The sequence below is a fragment of the Podarcis liolepis genome, assembly GCF_965112155.1.
Source record: "Podarcis liolepis genome assembly, chromosome: 5".
NCBI classification, from domain to species: domain Eukaryota; kingdom Metazoa; phylum Chordata; class Lepidosauria; order Squamata; family Lacertidae; genus Podarcis; species Podarcis liolepis.
This window is the reverse complement of record NC_139556.1, coordinates 63,055,504-63,080,041: the sequence shown is the minus strand read 5'-3', so window position 1 is coordinate 63,080,041 and position 24,538 is coordinate 63,055,504. Positions and strand designations below refer to the sequence as shown.

The window sequence follows — 24,538 nt, the reverse complement described above, 5'->3', positions numbered from 1 at the left end:
GGGAGAGAGACATCTGCAAAGGAAAGCAAAAGCTGGCAGTTCCTTATCTGGAGAATAACAAGAGACTAGTGCAGCATGTCTTAATTAACAAGAACCGATGGTCTCAGAGCAAAACAGATGGTACTTCCTCCATCTCCCGTAAAAGAGGCAAAAGGAGAAATAATTGTAGTAATCAGATCTTGCAGTTCATATGGGAATTGCTATTAAAGTCTCTCACATGAAGGGGAAGGGCCATACCACACCTGTGCCCACTCGACCGCTTCGGTCGGCGGAATTTGCACTACTACAGGTGCCACGTAACACCCAGTCCACATTTGTAAGAATTCAATTAGTGTGGCAGCATCTGCACTTTGGGACACCCTGCCCATTGTATGGAAGCTTTTGTGTGATGTGAGAAATCAAATCAGTTGTTCTCTATACGCAGGACCTTTCAATGCATTTGTCATTTTAATGGCTACTTCACAGGACAACATTAATTGAGGGAATATTTGCTTTCCACGGTAATTTAAAAATGTGACCATATTTTTCAATACATGTTGTGATTAGAGACTATTGTCTGAAGTGAATCTGTTTGATGCACAAATGACAACAGCATTGCCTTCTCACATATCTGATACAATCATGAGCGATTACACACACACTCTCTCTAATTTGTGCTTGCATGTATGGAGGGCTGACAGCATCCTAAGGATTTTATTCTAAGGTTGTGAGATGATGAGTAAGAGGAGCTATTTGCAATGGATGTTTCAAGACTTTGTTGTTTGCAGTTTTCAGCTCTGGTTTTCAGGAATCAGGCTAATGGGAGATTTAGAGGGGGACACCTTTGGGCTCTTTAATCCTGACCTCCAGACTTTTCTTTCTGCTGCTGAGAGGACAAATAAGCATTCATTCCTCCAATCCCACTCCTTTCTGACAAACAGGGGTTTAGCAATAAGTTCTGGCCAGACTTACATTTTGTGAAAATGTGATGTAAGACAAAACTTTGGTGATTTGTAGCATGTATCAGTTAAGTTAACCTGTCTACCTGAACCCCTCCTGCTCTTCGGGTTCACCAAAAACCACGGAAATTTGGAACGGTAGTTCGTTTTGAACAAGGATTCTCCCCATGCTGACAAAAATGGGTAATGACATAGTCTTATCAGGCCTTCAAATGTGAAAATCCTGGATTTGTAACTCCATCATGTGTTACTGGTTTTCTGCTAGCTACTTCTAATACCTTAAGTCTACTGTCCCCCACCTGCCTAGAAGTATATGCTATTTATTCTCTTCCTTTATGCTTCCCACAATCTACACTGTATGCTGAACAGATTCTTCTTTATCTAAGAAGTATCTGATGCATATACTGAGTCACTCTTCTGCTTTATGAGATTCTGATCAAGAGATATAGCCTGTCTGGATAAAGCAGATGCCATTTTGCCTAAACCAAGCTGTTAGAAGGATGGTGTGCGGAGTAATGCTGGAGGTGAAGTTGGAATGGGGCATTTGGAATATGAATTCCCCTCATTCAAAAGGCTGGAGAGGCCCACACCTTTCCAAATTTGCCTTTGAATGCGATGTACTGGGGATTGCCCACCACTGTTACTTCTGCCAGCTAGTCTTCCCTCCCACGTCCACTCCCAACTCTCTTTCCCCCAAATCCACCCCTCCATTGTTGTTGCAGAGAGATGCACTGCTAGTAGCATGGTCTGTCTGTCGGTCTGTTTCTCTCCCCCTCCCTTTCTGGAAACTAGAATGGTGCAACAGCAGCATCCCACTATGGACCTGGTAGTACTGCATTGACATATTAACTGCAGGACTAAGGAGGGAATAACTGAAAACCTCTGTGTGTCTTTTACCAAAATTGTTACAGAACAGCAGCTCTGAACTGGGAGGGAAAACTTTCCATTGACTCACAGTTGGACATTCTGAACTTCAGCTAACCGTGAGTTGGACATGCAGTTCTTTAATGGACACCAGGCTTCAAGTAGGGAGGAGGCCCATATATCTGCCCTAAACAGAGATAAATGACCATGGTGACATGCATCTTTCTGGAGGCGCCGCCTGCAGTAAAATGTATAGATGTAGAATTAAAACTAAAGAATGGCTCTCTGCCGAAGTATGAATACAATCAATTGGGAATTATACCTTGCATACATTTTGCTTGCCCATCTCGGCTTCCATAAAGATTGAACCCTAGAAGGCTTAGGTTGAGAGCCTCTGTTCCAAAGGAAGAAGTCTTGGTTTGGTAAGCTCTTCCCAATAATAATAATAATACTAGTTTCTATAAAAAGCATTACAGCAACTCAGCCCTATTAACAAACTATTCCTTCTGCCTCCTCTATTCCTTAAAACAATCACAGCAATTAACTATATGGATTATATTATCATTTTAGGAGTATATCTCAAGTCTGATAATTGCGATAGGGTTGCCATATTTCAAAAATTAAAATTCCTGACACCCGCAAAGTTGTCTTTTAGGAAACCACAAAAATTGTGGGGGAGGGGTTTGGAGGGGGAAGAACCTAATCCCAAAATAGTGATTTTAAGCTTTTTGAGCTGTTTCCGCTGCTTTTTCCACCACGTTGCCATACATCCGGGTTTTCTCTGACCTTTTGCCCCCTGACATATGGCAAGCCTAAATTGTGAGAAGGAATACAAGCATGTTAGCATTTAAAGGGGCTAAAAAGGCAGCACAATAATGAGCTTAGCTCATAAGAGACAGCATCTCTCCCCGCCCCCTGCTCCCCAACTCATTTATTCTAAATTCCCTTGAGTAGATTCATCGACAGAGCAAGACATCCCAGAAGAGAAGTATTAGATAAAGGAAATAAAACCACTCTTTTAGAAATTGTTTTGAATTCAAATGGTACTGTGAGAAGCTGTAAACACAAGGCTTAAATGCTGAAGTGCTCCAGTAATATACAGAACAGGAGCAAATAAATTGGGCTGCCAACAGGGTTTTCTGGTCCTGGTATACCATGGCCTCCATCCCTTAGGACAGTGTTTCCCAACCGGTGTTCCGCGGCACACGAGTGTGCCGTGAGACGTTGCCTCGTGTGCCGCGAGATGCCTGGAGGGAGGCGGGCGAGTCGGGCGGCGAGAGGCGGGGCGGCGGCGGCGAGGAGAGGCCGCGCCTCCTGCTGCTGCCTGGCGCTCCTCCTCGCAGCCGGCAGCGCTGCCTGGGCGCCTCCGCGCGACTCTGCCTCGCTGGGTTTGGTCTCCCAGCAGAGACGGGTCACACGCGCCCCTCCCTCCCTCCCTCAGCCTGCGCGGAGGGAGAGCCAGAGAGAGGCATCGCTCCTGCGCGGCGGGAGAGGGAGCAGCCGGAGCGATGCCCCAAACGAACGCATGGGACCGGAGGGGAAATCCTCTCCGAGGCGGATTGAGCGCAGCTGAGAGAAGCCTTTCGAGGAGCTGCCGTGTCCCCTGGAAACCCCCTTCCCAGCTCTGCCTCAGCCGCCGCCGCCTCAGTTGCCGCCGTCCCTCAGTCCCTCGCTCTGCTGCCTCCTCCCACCCCCAAAGCTTGGAGGTTCCCCCGCAAGGGGGAGGGAAAAAACTTTCACTTTTGTGCGTCCCTCCCGGCGTGACGCTGCGCGCTGATGTCACGGGGCGGGGCTTTAATGGTGGTGTGCCGCGAGATTTTTTTTCAGTAAACAGGTGTGCCGTTGCCCAAAAACGTTTGGGAAACACTGCCTTAGGACACGTGCATGCACACTGGAGATTACAAGTTATTAGAAATCTAGCAACAACTACTCTCTGCCCCAAAGGAATATAGTCCTTTCATCCTCTGTTTATGTTGCTGTGAACATGCAAGAGCCCTCTGTCTCCCACCAGGCTTTCCTTTCCCTTGATGCATTTACAACAAAGGAGAAAGAAGACCAGCTTTGGCATCTGGCAAGGACGGAAAAATAGTGTGTGTGTGTGAGAGAGAGAGAGAGAGAGAAAGAAAGAAAGAGAGAGAACTCCTTGCCTCTTCTCGCGTCACAACTTCCTCAGTACATAGATACTACTACTACACCACTGTTGGAGTTATGTGAGCGCACTTCAGGCTCATGTGCTCCTTTCAACTCTGTTTAGTGCAAACCATAGTTTGCAATTGCATTCAAACTGGCAAACTATGGCTTTGCGTGGTTGGAATTTAGCCTACTGCCCAAAGGTTAGAGTCACATCCCTTACCTTGCTAGTGGTATCATAGCCTCTGGGAGGTTCTCCATGAGAGAATGTGGCTTTGGGGCTGGAAAAGGTTCCCCAACGCATGTGTTAGGGATAGAGATATCTGGGTTGCTATTTCCTGTTTGGGCATGATGCTTTAGTGGTTTCATATTCCTCTGGTCTGCAGATGTAAGAGTGGAACTGAAAAACCAGGGGAAGTATGGGTGCATGGAGCAGATCAGTGAAGCGAGCCAAGCCAGAGACTGCAAATAATAGGTAGTTCTTCCTTTTGTCGGTTTCACAAACACACAAACACACACATACATACACAGAGGAGCATGTCAAATGCAAACATGCCACTGCAGACTGTTAACTCCAGAGAAGGCTATTTTTTATGGGGTTTTTTGGAAGTGGGTTCCAACAGAGAAGTTTCAATCTGCTAAATAGGCATGAGTTGTAATTCCTGCACCTAATTAATGAACAGTTTAAAATGGGAACTTTGAAATCTCATAGGCTAATGATACATAACTGATTCACATCAAACCTGCTAAAGTCACACTCTTTTAATATACTTGGTTTCTCTGCAAATATTATTTAAACCAACCAAGGGAGAAATTTCAGATATATTTTGTGTGGGCGTACAGCAGCCGCTTAACCTTAACTGAAAAGTTTTTAAACTGCTTTAACTCCGTCATTCCTGAGACTTTTCTGAAATTTAATCAAATTATACCCCTCATGAGGTAGATTCTCTATGCCACATGTCCTACTGATAGGACAGCCAGTCTCACTTATGAGGAATAGAATTTTCAGGCTTTATAAAAATAGAATGCTTGGAGGGAGAAAGTCACTCACCTTAATTATTGTGTCACTCCTGCAGCTCTGAAATATAGAACATGCAAGAAAACTCCTGATTTCTTATCTATTCTCAGTTGGCCCTGCTCGGAGGGATTTGTGTGGCTCATGCTCAGGACTTTGAGTTAAACCCCCGCAAATGCCATCCTGGCACCCGAGGAGAGGGGCTCTGGGCAAGGAGAGTTCAAGATTCAGTAGGTAATTTTGTGATAGCATTGGACACTTTGCACGATAATGGATTTTCTACATGAATCTTGGAAGAAGGTACGATGAAAGTGCCTGACTCCAGTGTTGCTTATCTGGGTTCCCTTGTTGCGCTGGGACACCAGGAAGCTTCCCAAGTTGCCTAGGTGATGAACCTGGCCCAGCCTACAGCATGTAAAGAGAACATATCTGAAAAGAATGTACATTCCTTTCCCCATAATTTCAGGATGAACCATTTTCAAGGTAAAAAAACCCCATACAAATATTTACAGAGATAAATTTCTTCCTGCATCTTTATGGAGGGTGTCAATATATGCTTGTACATTTATACATAGGAACAGAATTTTGACCTCTGAGTGTATATATGAAATAAACTTACTTTGGCAATTGATTTTTCGCTACTATATTGCATGCATTTCAAATACTTGTGTGCATTTTTAAGAATGTGTAACTATGGTCATGATACAAAGGCAGACATTGAAACAAACTGAATTTATTTCTATTTAATGATCCTGGACTCAGCATTTCTGATGCATGCAAATCTCTGGCCATGGATAAGTTATCACATTCTCTTATTTGCCCCCCATACATTATGGGGTGATTTTAGCATATGCAGATAACTTTCCATAGGTCACAAAAAAGCTTTTAAAAAATCCATCTAAGCTTGTGGCTATTGCCACATGTAGAAATGCACTATCAGTCATAATTCATCTGTGTAATGCTGCATCACTAGAAAATCCCACAAACAGTTAAAAGAAACATGTATGTTTAAAATAACACTGAAGCTGTAAGATACCAGAAAATGGAGATAAATATAAACATACTGCAAAGAAAGATAAGATAACATGAAAATAAAGGATTAAGCTCAGGAGTACTTTGAGGCTTTCTAAAGCTACTGGCAGAAATTCTGATCTGATATACTTAACTACCCCCCTCCCCGAAGTCTTAATGTAGCAGCCAAAGTGAAAACAGGCAGTGTCAATTATAAGTAGCACAAAAAAGCAACACAGCACACCCACTTCCACCTTATCTAATATGAAGAAACTAATTGTGCACATTTAATCTGTAGAGGTCTTATTTCCCATATAGCTCTTCACAAGGAACTCCCCAGATAGGAAGCTGCTGTAGAATGGAAGAATACAGCCTATTGCATATGCAAATCTATGTGTGAATTTGCAGGGGAAGGGTGGGAAGATTTGCAGCTGAGCAGGTTAATGATAAAACCGCTTGCATTATTTTTCACCAAAGCCATGCAGCTGAGCATGCCAGGAAGCTTGAAGGACAGACAGGGGGAAGGGGAGATTAAAAAGAACAAAGAGTTTTTGGCTTCTTAAAATGTTTCTGGCCCGCCTGATAGCAGCACCCGTTGCAAAGCCAGGTGCTGCAGTGCGAGTCTTGAATTTATGTCTCCTTAAAAAAAGAAGAAAAATCCAAGCTGCCACTCTCAACCATTTGGGAAAACAGATACGGGGAGACAGTAAACCACAGGAGGGAGAGGAGAGGTCATTCCTCTGACTGGGCTTTGGGATCTGAATTAGAGAGTTCTCCACATTGTTGGAGGGGCAGAAAAGAATTGAGGACTGTATGAAGCAAACAGGCAAATAATAATGAAAAAGAGGAGGCTAAAAATCTGCAGAAACAGCAGGCACCCCTTCATTTTCCTTCCTTTTTTTCTCCTCCCCATTTCTTAAGACGCGACTAAGCACTTTGAAAAGGCTTTTTGTCAAGAACCTCTGTGCAGATGGCTTCTGATCCCATTCGGAGGCACTGTGGTTCTTAATACAGCTGTCACTTACACTCCTTGCTGCTCTAACAAAAAAAAAAAAGGGGGGGGGAGGAATAATACTAATAAATTTCTGCCTAACAGAGCGCACTGCCACTGACAGCCACCCACTGGGGATGTGGGCCTGCCTCGGACACCCTGCTGGCTCCAAGAGAGGCCCAAGGCTTTAAACTGCTTTCACGCCACATTAACACCCTGCCTGGCAGAGGTAGAGTAGAAGAATCCAGTGCTGCCTGTCTGATCCCCAAAGCTACCAGGAATAGGAACAGGCTGTTCGCATCTCTTACCCATCCTCCTCTCTTTGTGGAAGTGGCAACGAACAATAGGTTTCACTCAATGCAAATGTGGAAGGGAGCTGGGAGAGAGAATCACCTTAAACTCCCCTTTTCTGATCTCAAGCAGATAATAGTGAAAGCCAAGGCCCATGTGTGGATGCTGAGCAGACTTTGTCCCAGTTCTGCAGGCTCATCTATCTATAAGCCTACTTTAGAATCCCCAAGTTTTAATGCATCTTTAAGGAGTGTCGTTGCATTACTTCTCTCTTTTACCTTCCCCTTCTTGCACTTCCCAGCTGTTTCCACCAAAAGCCATATCTAATTTTAAATGTAAAACATTATTTAGATGAACATTTTGTACGCTATTCTAATACTCTAAAATTCTCATGCATGAGCCCACAGACAGAAGCCGACAGCTAGCTGTCTGCTGTAAATATGTGTGCCCGATCCCTCTTTTCATCATATTGGGCTCTCCTCTGTTTACTACACCTCCAAAGTACAATATGGAGCCAATGCAGACTGTATTTTCCCCAGCCTATCTTTATGTGGGGACACAATACAAAATTCTGTTATACTGGATAATTCTGTGACTGTGATAAATGCAGTGCTTTTTTTCAGGGGGGACGCATACCCCTAAACATTTTGTGAATCTAGGTTTGGCCTCATTGAAGGGCAGTATTTCAATATGAGTAGAAAAATGAGACTACCCCTAAACATTCTTTTAGAAAAAAAGCACTGGACAAATGCATACCAAAAGATTTAAACAAATTTAAAAAGAGATTTGTCATTTTCTCTTGAACTTCTTTTTGTTGAAAATTAGGATTAAAGGAGAGAAGAGAGCTTGCAAATGCTGTTAACTTTTTCATGTGAGCTTCTGTGTTGCACTCATCTCTATAGCTCTGTTATTTCTCCTTGTTAAAGCTGATGTTTCTTTTCAAACCAGACCCTCAGTGTCTGCCTACCCCTGCTTTACTCAAATCTCTGCTGTTTAAAACCATTATTTTCCTCTCAGTGTTTCTCTGCTGCTGCTCTACTTAGACTGTGGCCATGGTTCAAAACAGCACCCGGCTCCCCCATATACAGTAGTGTCTCTCCCTTTCTAGCTGTACTCAAAACTCCTCCCTCTTCAATTCCTCAGCTGCCTCTTGTGAAAGAGATAAAGGATGCTGATCCCTCAAATACTCCATAGCATCTGGGTGGCACTGTGGGTTAAACCACAGAGCCTAGGACTTGCCGATCAGAAGGTTGGCGGTTCGAATCCCCACGACGGGGTGAGCTCCCATTGCTCGGTCCCTGCTCCTGCCAACCTAGCAGTTCGAAAGCACCTCAAAGTGCAAGTAGATAAATAGGTAAACGGCGTTTCCGTGCGCTGCTCTGGTTTGCCAGAAGTGGCTTAGTCATGCTGGCCACATGACCCGGAAGCTGTCTGTGGACAAACCCCGGCTCCCTCGGCCAATAAAGCGAGATGAGTGCCGCAACCCCAGAGTCGGTCATGACTGGACCTAATGGTCAGGGGTCCCTTTACCTTTACTTTATCTTCACACAATGTACTTCACTCTTGGTACTATGTACTGTCCTCGACATTAAGTTCTACATTCAATGTATTAATTTAGAACAGTTATTTTATAATCAAACACCCACATGGCAGCCATGTTATGGCTGGTGCCTTCAGTATTCATTCAAGATTCAAATGCGCCCACTAGTCTAAAAAAGCTGGTGTGGTTCATCAGTTGGTGAACACTGATCTAAGGAGTTAATGCGGGGAAAATGTCAGGGAGGCTGGTGCACAGTCCCATTTGTGTGCCCGTGCACCGCACGCACATGGAGAGTTTCTGATCTGCTTTCACTTTTTTCCCATTCTACACTTTGGTCTCTAGGGCCATGTTTGTAATTACTCAATAGAAACATAATGCCAAACCATGCATAGACAGGCTACAGTTTGCATTTTAAATCATGGTTTCAGATTCTGGTTTGACAGCAAATCACGGTTTGTCAACTTGAACATAATACCAACCAGTTGCCTGGGTGTGATGTCTGCATTGAGACTCTGTAATAAATTATCATCCACAGCTAATGCAATCAAGTTTCAAATGCAAAGCCCTCAATTTTCAATCTTTTACATTTCTAACCAGGAAATAAAAGCCTTGGATGAAATGCAATGTGGTATTATTGGAAGTTCAGTTTTCTCAGAAAAAAACAACAACCCAATAGAATTCTAAATAATACAGTCCATCTGGAGACTTGAGTACAATCTTCAAACTGTCTATCAAATTATGAAAATGCACAAATATAATGACAGAAATCTTTGTCTCATTCAAACCTAAATTGGCCATTGAGTTTTTACTGAATTTCAAAAAGCCACTAGTTAACTGCTAGTCCATTACATATTAAAACCAAGTTTTGCAATGGTTTACATGAGCCACATAGGCTTTTGCCAAGCAAGAGAGCTATGATTGTGTCTTGTGAGCTAACTGACAATGAACGGGCCCAACTGTAGCAGTCTTATAAGCAGGACAAAGTGGCCCATTAGGATGTAATAAACCTAGGTAATATTAAGGAAGAAGCTGTGTAAATGTACCTCAATCTTTCAAATAAAACAGTATTTTTAAAAGGAGAAGCAAATTTAAAATGGAAAGTCTCATTTAGATTCATTCCATTGAAGGATCGTAATTCCCAACTTAACTTTCTTTTCTGTAATAAAAGCATTGGTAGAGAGATACAATTATTATTATTCTAAACTTCTCTCATTTGGTACCTCCTCCTGTAACTTTGGTAACATATAGTTAAGCCACCTCTAACTCTTTGATTGAGCCCAGATGTAAGGAACTTGTTGCGCTCCAAACAACATTTCTTTTATCTAGCCTGTAAAAAAACCTTCACATTTACATTAACATCAATGTCTGTTTCACATTAAGATTGCACTCCCCAACTGTAACAATGCTCTTTCTAGTGTGATTTATCCAGAACTCAAACAGGAATATAGGTTTACTCAAAGAGAGTATCAGGATTGCGTTTATGGGTGAAACTAAGGGCCAACCTGCTTGAAGCTGGCCTAGGTCAGGACTTCCTCCTAATCTGCAATATCTGTCCCTACCCCACTCCTTCAAGGATGTCTTGATTGACATCGTTTCATTGGGATCCAGAAACTGAACCTGCTGAAAACTAGATCCAATCTTTATTTATTCCTAACAAGAATAGAATCAAATCCTTTTATATCAGAGTCTTTATTAAACCAAAACCGGAAAGGCACATTTGGTAAACAACAATACACATGCTGATAAAATGCTAATAGCTGACCCTCAGCAAAATAAGCGGGGGGGGGGGGGAGCTGGGAAGATTTGTATGGTTTTGAAATTTGTGCAGGCTTCTGTATTTGTCTTCAAGGACTTGGAAGCAGAAAGCAAGATGGAGGCTTGATGCATTAAGGCTTTAGCAGATTATAAGGGTAGAGGATAGTGGGGGGAGAAGAACAATATTTATATTATATATATTTTAGTTACAGTGGTACCTCGGGTTAAGAACTTAATTCGTTCTGGAGGTCTTAATCTGAAGACCACTTTAGCTAATGGGGCCTTCCATTGCCACCGCGTGATTTCTGTTCTCATCCTGAATCAAAGTTCTTAACCAGAGGTACTATTTCTGGGTTAGCGGAGTCTGTAACCTGAAGCGTCTGTAACCCAAGGTACCACTGTACTTATTTGTTTGGAGCATTTGTGCCCCGCTCTTCAACCACAAAGGCTCCCATAGCAGTTTACATGCAATCAAAACAAGACAGTCCCTATCTGCAGGGTTAAAATCTAAAATAACACAGCACACAAGGGTGGGAAAGACAGGTGCAGAAAAGAGTGCAGAAAAGTTGTAGACATCTCAGCTAATCTCATGCCACAGTCGCCAACATGGTACTTTCCAGATGTTGTTGGACTTCAACTCCTACCAGCCATAGCAATCTTGAGGGCACCATAACCTCGCAAGCTATTGAGTCTGCTCTTGAAAATTCTTCTGACTTCAAGGTGAGTAACTTCCTTAAGAGAAGGGGCGGGGAATCCATGTTGCAGGGCTATAGCTCTCAACGTTCTTGTACGTTGGCCATGCTGGATGAGGCTGGTGAGAGTTGGGAGTCCAATAACATCTGGAGGGCATCTGTCTGCAGCATCCCAGACAGTGCAGATCTAACTGAGCTGTATCCTGGTAGCCAAACTCTAAAGTACATCACCCCAAGACAAGAGACTAAGAATGGCTGATGGAACGGGTGTAGCTGCTGCTGCTAACTGGCAGGAGAGGGGCAAGGCATTGGCAATGTCAGTGCTACAAGGCACATTGGTGGAGCCAGTCCATCAGTTCCACTGGTGTACCAACCATCTTGCTGCCTTCTTACCCTGACCAGTAAGTGGCAGTGATGCCCCTGCCAGGATGCTATTGCTTCAGCTCTGTCTGACAGACAGAAGGGATCTGGTACTGTAAGAACTAGTGAGCAATTTTTAGGGTCATAGCTCTGTGGTAGATTGTCTGCTTCATATGCAAAATGTTCCAGTTTCAATCATGGCATCTCTTGGTAGGGCAGGGAATGTATCCTATCTGAAACTCTGGGTAGTCAGGACTAACGAGTATAGACAGTACTGACCAAATGGATCAATTCAGTATATGGTTTTGTCCTATGTTTTCCCATATTGTTGTTGCTTTCAGTCTGATTGTTTTACTGCCCTCCTTTTTCCGTTCAGCATGTTTAGCCATTTAGCATAAAGATTAAGAGAACTAGGGCTGATCTGATTCCCTTTTCACCTTGAAAGCAGGAATTTTCAGGGTTGAGGGGGCTTTGCCCAACCCCCCCTTTAATCCTACAGTTTTGTGGCCGTTCTTAACCCCCCCCCGCAATGCTGCTGTTTCTGTAGCATTTGTGTGTGCAGTTTTGTTCATCCACAAACAATTCTAGCTCATTGCGGATGTGATCCTACATTTTTGCTCTGCATCCAATCAGATTTCTGACTTCACTAAGGGCAAATGAAGCCCATTTAAAACTACAGCAACACTTTCCAAACTGGTCACACGGACAAGCCTAGTCAATCAGGGGTTATTCAAATAATTAATTAAAACCCCATGTAAGAGATTTGAACTTTGTCTCCGCAAATAAGCAAGCACACGCTCTAACTTTCTCATCTAGCTCTCATGTTCGTGAAATGTGGTGGGTTAAAAGCATATCTATGCCTGCATGAAGAGAGAACTTGTATAAATAAAACATGTTGCCAAACCTAACAATTATGCCCAGACTTTGAGCCTGATAGGAAAATGGATTGTTAAGATAGAATACTTTTATTTCAACCTTTTAATTAACAATGAGAGAAACGGCACTGAATATTTTGCCAGGTGTTTTGAAAGGATATGAGAAGTTAGTGCGGCAGCAATGCTAACTTCAGCATGAGAAAAGTACTGTAGTTTAAATGTGCATAATTACCATCCGTTCCGCCACTGGGCACATACAATGAATGTGAAGGAGTGAGTGACAGCTGCCTGGGATTAAGAGAGCGAGAGAAAAGAAAAGCCAACTGATCCCAGGTCCCTCCCCTTCGATAACCAGCAGCCACTAAATATATGAAGAGGAATGCATTTTGCAAGGCTCAGACCATCTTCACAGTGAATTTAATACCTGACAATCAAAAAGAGAAAACACAAGAATGACAGGCTGAAGTATGCCCACTCCCTCTCCTGAAAAAGGGGGGCAGGAAAAACACACACACCCCTCCTCCGGTTCCTCTAACAAGTCAATTCAATAGGGAGATTTTTGGAATTCCTTCCTTTAACCCTACCCTAGGGAGAAGCATCACTTTTAAGGCCTTAGATAAATGCAGGTCAATCAATACCCTTCAAGGTAGAAAATGTATTTAACGAGAATCTCTTTCTCATTAACTCCACCCTCCTGGCAACTGAGCAGGAAGGGTAGGAGGAGAAACCAGAAAATACAATAAGTAAAGAAATGGAAACAGTTTAGATGATCCATAGGACAAATATGAAGGCCCTAAAGATTGCTTCCTTAGAAACTGTGTTAGAACTATTGCAAAAGGAAATGCAACAGGATAACTCTTGTCCCGTTATTAAAAAATACTCGTCTTATTTATCCCAAACAAGCTAAAAGAGACCAGCTGCATTAAGTAATATAGGATACCAAAGGTTCCAAAAGTAGCACGACAAAGAGACTGGATAGACCATGGCTCGGCCTCAAAATCACTTACATTAATCTTAATGCTGCAATTTGCTTTCATAGAGGATTAAAAGTGGTTTGTGTTTTAAGTTTGTTAAACAGAACACAGAAGCTTTTCAGAGAGCAACTCTGTCCCCAAGTTCTCCTGGCTAAGAGGCCTAAGGAAGTAGAGGATGTGGAATACTGATGGAAAGCTCTGCTGGTATAGATGCTTTGTTGATTGGGGTGGGGAGTGTGTGTCATGTAGAGAATGTGGGTGTATAGCTATATCACATTCTAAGCCTCTTTGTTTCCACAACATGCCCACAACAAGGGCGCAACTTTACAACAGGTCCTCACTGCTTCCTGGCATGCTTAGCCTAGAATGACAGAACTCTGCATATGGTGCAACTCAGGGTCTCTGTGTTTTGCAGTCTCCAAGCAAACAACCTGGATTACTTTGAAGTCTCCCAACGTGGTTCCAATAGTAGAAAAGCTTATTTAAGGAGTGCCCAAAGTTTCAAGTTGCCTTAAGGTCCCTGACTAATCCAAAGAAAACATCAAATATGGATACATAATAAGGGGGTGGGACAGAGCAGTTAAGGGTGGGAGATAACTGGGGATAAATGGGGTGTCCCATGTAGAATAAGTAATGGAGCAAATGTGGTCTCTTGAGAAGAACGAGTTAAATAATTGGGTTGCTAAGGGGAGGGAGTTCCTTGAGACAGGAAGTGAATAGATCAAGATGGAGTCTAGAGAAGGGAAGCAGTATTTTAAGAAAAATGGTGGCATGTTGATATGAAAATCCATGTTCCCTGCCACAGCACAATCAGGTAATCTTATGGGGCAATTGTGAGGAGCTGTATGTCCATATCCTATTTGGACTTGAATGCTGTCTGCAAAATCAAGGTGTTGTTCTGACAGAGTTATGCAGCAGGTGAAAATGTTCCTAACACTGTGCAGGTCTCATAAGCGATTCCACACCTGTTGCCCTGCTTTCTTTAGCGTCACTTTCCAAGATACCGGAACCTTACAGGAGGGACTGAGTAGGATGCTTTCAAAATCTATTCCATTCTTTACTGATGCTGCTCAGTAAAAAATTTTTTATACTTGTGTTGTGTAGTAGATAGGGATTCACTTCAAACTCAAGGCACCTTACAAACAAAAATATACCTTGCACAATAAAAAAACAATTTTAATAATACATAAAGATAAGCTGGAAAATTGTAGTTCATTTGAGACAGCTACTGAAAGGAGGAAACTCATCAAAATGATGCAGCACATTTGCAGATAAGGCAGCCACATCAAGATTAGTCTTGCCATCTGTTATTAGGAGGATCCCTATGAATTTAGGAGGATTCTTGTTCTAATCCAGGCTGATCCACTGATTCATTCCTTTACCTTGTCAGACTACAATAAAACTGGAAACATGTCCCCCCCCCTCCAATTCGGGATTTGTTATCACAATCAAGATGCCAGGGCTGCTAGCTCAAGGTTGCTCATACCAGGTCCTATCTACATGAATAAGGAATTTCATGATGTTTCAGTGACTCTCCTTTTGCTTACTATCGTGGGTCGTTTGCAGGTTGCTGTGCTGGTTCAAAATAACAAGCACAGTGTAATCTGCAGCACCCCCATTAGCTCAGGTCAGCAAGCTAGTCTGACCTCAAAGATTGTTCTTATCATACCTTCTTATAATAATTATTACTTTTATTCTTAAAGCAAAACAAATACAGAACCGAGCGCACATTTTCACACTACAGAGACTGAGATGCTAGCCACCATTGACCCTTGATTACAATGATACTGTCTTGGCTGGCCTGTAGCATAGCTCAATTAACCATTCTCTCCCTGTAGCCTATTTGTTTTCACAAAACTGGGGGAATGGAGCATTGCTGACCAATTCTGGCTTATTGCTGTTGTGGTTCTTTGTTGGTCTGGGAGAGCTCCTTATAGTTACTTCTTTAGGACTGATTTTAGGACCAGCTATGACGTCCAAGACCTCAAACTTGCCCCTCTACCCCAACTTTAAAGGTTATAATTCTTCTCAAAGAATTATTTTCTCATGGTCTCTTTCCACCAAGTGGTTTTCCTTTCTAAGTTGCATTAGGTAGAAATATCTAATATATATAAAACATATATATTATATATTATATTTCATGCAGCTGGGGTCTGTTCTCAGTCACACTGAATCAGATGTGAAAGACGAAGCTAAAATAACACACAAAGTAATGTGTTAGTGCTCGGTGTCTGACAAATGGATCAGCAGTTTCTTTAAGAAGCGCCTTTTCTAATTTTATCTCCATAAACTACAAAGCAGCATTTGACTGCGCAAAAGAAGTAAAAAGAAGGTCAAGGATCCTAGGGGGAAAAAATGAAAGGGAAGACTGCATTGCCACAGGCAAGGAATGTTGGGCCCACACACGTCAGGGTGTTTCTTCAACCATATCAATGAACAGATAATCTTTGAAAAAGGCACTCTTGGCAGTACTGCCAAATTCCACCTCAGCTGATTTTTTTAAAGACTTGCATTTTTAGCTAAACAGGTCTTTTCTTCTCTTTATTTTTAAGTCAACAATTCATTTTAATATTTGCTGCTTGCAATAGCATATGAAGTATGGTTAAAAGCTACCAAAGCAATTTCCCACCACATCATAAATCTCTCTTGGCAGAGAATAGATCTCAGCAGCTTCTGAGTGATATTTATTTCCCTACCCATTTAGCCCTAGAAGGCTTACCAGTGTTCATGGGACTGCAACCTGTGCAACAACAAGGTAAATCACGGGCTGCCACGTTTTCCTTAAATTTTGTGGAGTTTTCTTTTTTACTTATGGAACAAACCTGCTCAAAACACAACTGATCTGAGCCATAAAACATTAAACTTGTTTTGCTAGATGTGTGTTTCAAACACGCTAGTAGTTCTGGTACAAGCCTTCATAATGTAACAGTTGAACTTCAAAGGCTTAACCTATTCAGGGTTGCGCTCTTACTTTACTGCGAGTTTTATTCTCATACGAATTCAGGTTGCTTGAAACTGATATGTTGTTGTAGCTGGCTTCAGTGTGTTCACTTCCAAACATCATATTGCAGATCAGATCCTTTTCAGATTATTGTTCCTTTCACTGCCAACTGTACTGAGTTGCTTTCTCTTCTGTTTCTAGGTGGGTTATGCAGAAATAAAGAAGTATCTGATCACCAATTGGGTTAGCCATTTGGATTCTTGGCCTGCCAAATTTCAGCACTGTGGGACTATTGTGGAATAAACACAGTTTTGCTGGGGGCAGGCTTAATCTAAATTTGCCATTCATTAGTTTTTGAAGAGGATTAGGAGGAACAAAGAGTTTGTAATCTGTCATGTGAAGAGAGAAGCTTTGGTGTCACTCAACTCAGGATGATTTGTGGAATAAGATTCCATAGCAATAAGGAATAATTCAAGAGAGGCCAGATGTGGATTTCATTTCTCCTTGTCAATATGCTGCCGGGAGCTTCATGACTGCAATGAATGTTTTCTGGACCACAGATGCACAGCCCATGAACTGGGAATCAGATTTTCAGTGGTTTAAATCCTGGCAGAAAAAAGATCGATTTGAATCTTCTTTGCTCCAGTTCTTTTTCTACTGTCTCTGTGGACTTGTGAGTTAAAGGACAGAAATAATACTACTTGTCTCTAACAAAGTAAGAAGAATAAAATTCAAGCTGTCTTTAAATTCTGCCCAACTTCCTTACCAATGGCACTTGGCTTGATAAGCAGTATGGGAGGCCATACTGAATATTACATTGTTCACCAGGCACATCCACAATATTACTTGGGAGTCCTGGCATAAAATGCCTTAAAAGTTTTTCCTCACCATAAAAAAAACTATTTTGATGCACAAACTGTTAAAAAACTGAGCTCCTGAATCAGGCTGAAGCCCTATAATTGTAAGGCTATGCAGTGAAGAAAATCAATACATTTGGCTGAGAGTTTTGTTGCAAACAAAGGAAAAACAGACATAAGGTTTTCTATTGCGAGTTGAAGAAATATGGTTTCGTATTAGCACTTTTTCTCCTATATTATCTAAAAAAGATGAACTGCTGATTTTTTTCCCCATAAGCAAAATTCAAGTCTACTTCATCACATTCACAAGAACAGTCATGGCTGTAGGTTATATATATATATATATATATATATATATATATATATATATATATGCAGGTTTTGGTGTCTTCGGGTGTCTTCCCGTGTAAGAGTTGGGGTGTCTAGGCGACGTTTCGACGAGGTCTCACTCGTCATCTTCAGGCTGGTGCTTTCGGCTTCTTGTTACTGGAACAGAGCTCTGTTCCAGTAACAAGAAGCCGAAAGCACCAGCCTGAAGATGACGAGTGAGACCTCGTCGAAACGTCGCCTAGACACCCCAACTCTTACACGGGAAGACACCCGAAGACACCAAAACCTGCATTCCTGTACCCGTGAAAATCTACGAAAGCATATATATATATATATATATATATATATATATATATATATATATATGTTTTGGTGTCTTCGGGTGTCTTCCCGTGTAAGAGTTGGGGTGTCTAGGCGACGTTTCGACGAGGTCTCACTCGTCATCTTCAGGCTGGTGCTTTCGGCTTCTTGTTACTGGAACAGAGCAGGATCTCAGTGTTTGAGTTCCTATAAATACTGTTGAGGGGGTGTGGTGTATAGCCTCCAACGTTCTGGGCAGAGAGGAAGTTCCCAGGTTAGTGTGCCTTTTCTTCTTTTGTTCCTTAATTACTTGAGGGATATCTTGAGTGATTTCTTGAGTGATATTCTGAGTACCACTTAGGTGGGTCATTAAGTGTGGATTAGTTGCTAAAGCTTTCGTGTCTTGACCTCTTGAGCTTGTGAAGAGTTTTTCTGAGAAGATGGCTGTACTGCACTTAGTTGTGCTCTGGCTTGGCTTCGTGTATAGGGGCGAGCTGTGGTTTTGTGCCCTGTGCCAGCCAGATCTGTGTAGGGATTGCAGTTCATAGAAACAATAAAGAAGCAAAACCTACATCCCGATGACCTACTTGTGAGCTTCGATGTTGTATCTCTCTTCACACAAGTGCCCATCAATGAAGCCTTGACAGCCATTCAAAACAAATACAATCCCCCCGAATACATCCTGGACCTGACCAACCACTGCCTAACCAACACGTACTTCATCCACAATGGACAAAGATACAAACAGATAGAAGGAGCACCTATGGGATCACCCCTCTCACCGGTCATCGCAAATTTGTACATGGAACACTTTGAAACCAATGCTTTAGACAAGTCAGAACACAAACCCAAACTTTGGCTCAGATATGTTGACGACACCTTTGTAATTTGGCCACACGGGAAAGAAAAACTAGATAGCTTCCTCACATATCTCAACAGCCTACACCCCAAAATACAATTCACTATGGAAATAGAAGCCAACAGCCAACTTCCCTTCCTTGACGTCCTAATCTACAAAAAACCTGATGGCTCCCTAGGACACACTATCTACCCGAAAAAAACACACACCAACCGCTACTTACATGCACAATCACACCACCACCCTGCACAAATAAACTCCGTAGCCAAGACTCTCATCTCCAGAACCAAACGCCTGGCTGACAAAGATCACTTGACAACTGAGTTACAGAATCTCTCAAATGTGTTAATCGCCAATGGATACCAGCAAAACAGGGTTACGAAGCTAATCCAAAAAGAAACACCCCCCAAAAACCAAGACACAGAAGAAAACAATGGCATGGCCCTCCTTCCTTATATCAAGGGCACTACAGATAAAATTAGCAAAATCCTCCATAAACACAATATCAAAACAGCCTTTTGCACCAACCAAAAAATAGCCAATATCCTCAGAAACCCCAAAGATAAAATCCAGTTGGAAAACCAAGGGGTCTATGAAATACCCTGCAAAGTCTGCCCAGCCACGTACATTGGACAAACAAACAGACGAATAAATGCACGTATTGCAGAACACAAGAATGCCGTCAAAAAAGAAGAAAAAACTTCCTCTCTTTTCCAACACATGAAAGAAACAGGACACGAAATTAATTTTGCAGATTCCAAATTGCTCTTTAACATGGAACATCACCACAAGAGAATAATCATGGAAGCCATCGAGATAGAGAAACACCCTCACAACATGAACAAGCGTGACGACACGTCCCGCCTGCCAGACATCTGGAAATTAGCCCTCCCCACAAAAACCGACACCAGAACCAGAGGCACACAGAACGCCATCACCAATCAACCACACCAGACCCAAACCCAGACCCTCTCCACAGATAAATTACAGACACCATCCAGTAGCCAAACCATAGTGGCACCTCCGGATGCTGCACCCCCCTGCAATCCCTACACAGATCTGGCTGGCACAGGGCACAAAACCACAGCTCGCCCCTATACACGAAGCCAAGCCAGAGCACAACTAAGTGCAGTACAGCCATCTTCTCAGAAAAACTCTTCACAAGCTCAAGAGGTCAAGACACGAAAGCTTTAGCAACTAATCCACACTTAATGACCCACCTAAGTGGTACTCAGAATATCACTCAAGAAATCACTCAAGATATCCCTCAAGTAATTAAGGAACAAAAGAAGAAAAGGCACACTAACCTGGGAACTTCCTCTCTGCCCAGAACGTTGGAGGCTATACACCACACCCCCTCAACAGTATTTATAGGAACTCAAACACTGAGATCCTGCTCTGTTCCAGTAACAAGAAGCCGAAAGCACCAGCCTGAAGATGACGAGTGAGACCTCGTCGAAACGTCGCCTAGACACCCCAACTCTTACACGGGAAGACACCCGAAGACACCAAAACCTACATTCCTGTACCCGTGAAAATCTACGAAAGCATATATATATATATATATACATACATTCATTTTTCCCAACCTCCAACTCCCAAGAACCTTAGCCTGCAAGTCCAAAATAGAGCACTAGGATGAGGAGGCCTGACATATATGGTATATGAAAATATTTCAAGATCTTAAACTTTCCATAGACCACCAGTCTGGCAATTACACATGTTAAAACGTACGTACAGTACTGTATACTGGGGGAGTCAACATCGTGCTCTCCAGAAGTTGCTTATTAGGAAGTAATCCCCAGGTATGTGGGGTAAGGCAGATCTCTGCTGCTGATCTAGGGCAGAGTTGGCTTCAGCAACTTGGTCAGAATTGTTGGTACCAGTCCAAATTCTGGAATGAATTCAGGACCATGGATAGCAATCCTGCAACTGAGGCAAGAGACCTTAGCACCAGCTAACAGCTACAGTAGAGTTTTTATAGCCTGTTTTATAGACTGGCTAATACAGCTCTGGGACCACCTCTTTTGTTGAATTTATAAAGTTCTGTTCCATTTGGAATGGTTTTACTTGTTTAATAATTGTATTGGTTTTATCTATTCTTGTAACCATACATAATATTGTTGTAACCCACTCTGGGATCTTACACCCACAGCTAATGGTACATAGCTGATATGGATTGCTTCCAGTTCATCCCTTTTCTCTATCAGGCCCATTCTTTACAGGATCTACAGAAAGGTGAGTGAAATTCGAGAGAGATTTATAGATCCAGCTAGAATTGAGCCAGCTGGCCAGGGATGTTTGCAAATTCACATGTACAAACTTTAGTCTCAGTTCCCCATGGAAGAAAATCTATCCATATTACCCCACGTTATCATTACAATCAGCTGATGAGACCCTAATGGTGGAGGGATTTGGTTAGTGGCTACTGGAGAGAAGGCCTTTTCTGTGGTGGTGCCCAGATACTATGGAAGCACTTTCCCTCTGAGCTTAGGTGAACACCGACATTAATGACATTTAGGTATCTTTTACACAAGGAGAAGGGGACGACAGAGGACGAGATGGTTGGACAGTGTTCTCGAGGCTACAAACATGAGTCTGACCAGGCTGCAGGAGGCAGTGGAAGACAGGAGTGCCTGGCGTGCTCTGGTCCATGGGGTCACGAAGAGTCGGACACGACTAAACGACTAAACAATAACAACAACAACAGGTATCTTTTAAAAACAGATTCATGCACTCAGGCCTTTGCTGGGACTTGATTTCAGAATATTATAAATTTTAACATTGTCCTAGGTTTTCTTTTAATCCCATATTTTAATGTTTTAATATTGCTATATACTTCCTTGAGACTTGATGGGGGAAGCAGTATAGAAAGTTTTAAAAATAAATAAATATAAACAAAAACCATCTATTATGCTTTTACCACATTGTATACAGGCACAATAGCTGGTAGTACAAATATAAACAAAAGTTTTCAAAGAATAATGCAGAAGTGTTGTTCTATTTTAATTCTTACTCAACACTTTTAATGTTATGAGCTTAAAGCTATTTATTTCACCCCTAATATTTAAACTGAAGTATACTTACTTGGAATAAAACCCTAGCAGAATCCACGATACTTACTATTGAGTAAACCTGTCTAAGATTGGGACAATAGATTGGATTTTTATTTTTTCTTGCCTAAGTGGTTTAGTGCCAGCTGTAATTTTAGCTACACACTGCCGAATTTCCTCTGGGAATTTCAGTGTTTTTCTTTATCTGTGCAGAAAAGGTACTAGGGAAGAATGTGTTTTAGCTGTCTGTATTCTGCAATGAACAAGGGACCATTGGAGGCCTGAGGGGTACGGGAAAGGAATGACAGGATCCTTTTAATTAGGTTGAAAACCAACGTGGTAAGAATAGCCTGTCTGTATTGGTAGCTCTAACTGACTGCTCTGAAGACAGAGTGTGCGGATCTGGTGGGGGGTAATTATTGTCTGTGACAATTTGACTGACAGGCTTGTCCCCTTGAGGAGACTCCAAAAATGCTGCTTTCTGGCAAACCATGAATGGAATAAATTCACTTTCTGAGGACTCCATTAAAGAAAGCACAGTGGAAGTTGGGCAACCTGCTAACGGTGGTGATGGGGTTACAGCTCTCTCAGACATCTAGTCTCTGAAAGGTGGCTCAGGTAGATTGGCAGGAGAGGCAAGAGAATGAGTTTAAGAAGCAAGAGTGATTCACTTTGGGAACAAAACAAAACAAAAAACCCTGGAATTGATAAAACTGATTCCCTGTCCTTCCAATTTAATGTAACTGATAGATTTATTTTTATTTTTGGTTTCTTTATAAAAAAAAGAACTCAAAGTCACTTGCTTTGAGTAAAAATGACCTAAAATACAGTAATATGCATAAAAGAACAAATCCAACTCAACCTAACTTTTTTTTTTTTTTTAAATGCAGTTAAATTCCAAAAGCCTGGGTTTAGGCAGGTTCCAAGTCATCTTCATGAAACTGCTTATGCATTACTTTATGCATGATTTTCTGGAAATTAAACTGGACTGAGGCACAATTCATCGCTGAAGACACAGAATATGCATGTCTTGAAATACATGACTTTTGGAATAGCAATTCTCAATTTTTAAAAAAGCAACAACTACCTACTAAGGTAGAGACTGCAGGGGTAGGCAACCTAAGGCCCGTGGGCCGGATGTGGCCCAATTGCCTTCTCAATCTGGCCTGCGGAAGGTCCAGGAATCAGCATGTTTTTACATGAGCAGAATGTGTCCTTTTATTTAAAATGCATCTCTGGGTTATTTGTGGGGCATAGCAATTCGTTCATTTCCCCCCCCCCTTTAAATACAGTCCTGCCCACCACACAGTCTGAGGGATGGTGGACTGGCCCACGACTGAAAAAGGTTGCTGACCCCTGGTAGAGAGAAGCAGTGAAAGACAGCAGACAGTGACAACAGGAAGACAGGTCAACCATTTGCCCCCCAGCCTTCAGGGAGGGGAGTGCTTAGTCCACCACCCCTTGAGTCTCACTCCAGCATTCCACATCTGAGGGAGACAGTTTCCTATTAGGCAAACAGAACAGGGGACTAGCCTGCTCTGCACAGATCTGAAGTACAGTGCCACATGAGCCCCAGTTGTAGGTTGCTATCGCTTTCATTAACACTGTGGTTAGGTATAATAAATTCAATATTTCCAGCTAAAATATTAAAATTACCAGCAGTATCAGGCAACTTCGTCTAAAGCAGCATTCAGTATACACAAGGCTCTGTGTTAGCTAAGAGTTGGGGGGGGTGCGTGTGTGCTGTACTATATGAATGGCACTTTCTTTCCAGAGGTTAAATGACAGCTGCTATCTATGTTGATTTGTTTTGCTTTCTGCTTTGCAAGATTTATACACTGCTTCATAAAATAAAATAAAAAAGATCCAAGCAGTTTACACAATAGTATACAAATATTTTAAAAATGATAAATACAGAGTTTAAAAACAGCAGACAATACTGTGAAAAGATGCATAACGTCAACAGTTTTAAAAAGAAAATATGCACAATAAAATTACTTGTCTGGCTAGGCTTGCCTAAGCAAAAAGGTTTTGAACAGGCATAGAAAACAATACAATGAAGGTGCCCGCTGAATATTCACTGGCAGGAATTTTCAGAAAATAGGTGCTGCCACATAAAAAATTGATTTCTTACAAGTGTGGGACAAACATTATGTGGCACTTGTAAAAGATACAGGGTCAGAAAATTGTTTTTATGAGTGTCTGAAAACGGTGATCATTACTCAAGATGGTGGCTCCACCTGGCACTGAAGGACAACAGATGGGCTGCAGCGATGCCCCTAAGTCCTTTGCATCAGAGCTTTTTAAAGGCCGATGCCTCCATTGCCTGTGCGCTGCTGAGAAGGGTGCGATGGCTAAATCAGTATGTCACACATCATTAACCAATATGAAAACAGGAGCCAGAGCAGGTGACAAACCTGATTAGCATAGATCTGGAAGTAAGTGTTTGCTTTTAAAAAATGGATAAAATCTGGTGGGGTGTGTGTGTGTGATCCCAGCCTGTGTTTCAAAGCAAATTTAATAGTTTAGTAGGTATACTTAATGGGTCTAAAATTCAAAAGTATTGCACATGCTAGAAGATGAACTCTTATGACCTGAGGAAACGCCTTTTCAAATATTAAAGTCAGGCTAATTGGAGGCATACCGATCTAGGTGAAGCTTTCTGGCTTTTACTTCCCACTGTCAAAATCACCAGGAAGTGCTTTCTTCCCAAAACTGGGCTGCTTGGCTCTTCATCTAGCAAATATTCAGTTCCCTAAGCC

The 24,538-nt window shown here is 42.2% G+C and overlaps 1 protein-coding gene and 1 long non-coding RNA gene across 2 annotated transcripts in view; both read right to left on the bottom strand.

Moving 5' to 3' along the window:
- The window catches only part of HS6ST1 (heparan sulfate 6-O-sulfotransferase 1), a 194,403-nt gene that overhangs the window by 76,007 nt on the left and 93,858 nt on the right, over positions 1-24,538 (bottom strand). The gene's annotated exons all lie outside the window — the stretch shown is intronic.
- LOC310708056 overlaps positions 1-24,538 on the bottom strand; it is a 58,242-nt gene that overhangs the window by 2,321 nt on the left and 31,383 nt on the right. The window contains exon 2 of the long non-coding RNA XR_014526834.1: positions 4,984-5,152. This is a non-coding gene — a long non-coding RNA (uncharacterized lncRNA). The remainder of the gene's footprint in view (positions 1-4,983; positions 5,153-24,538) is intronic.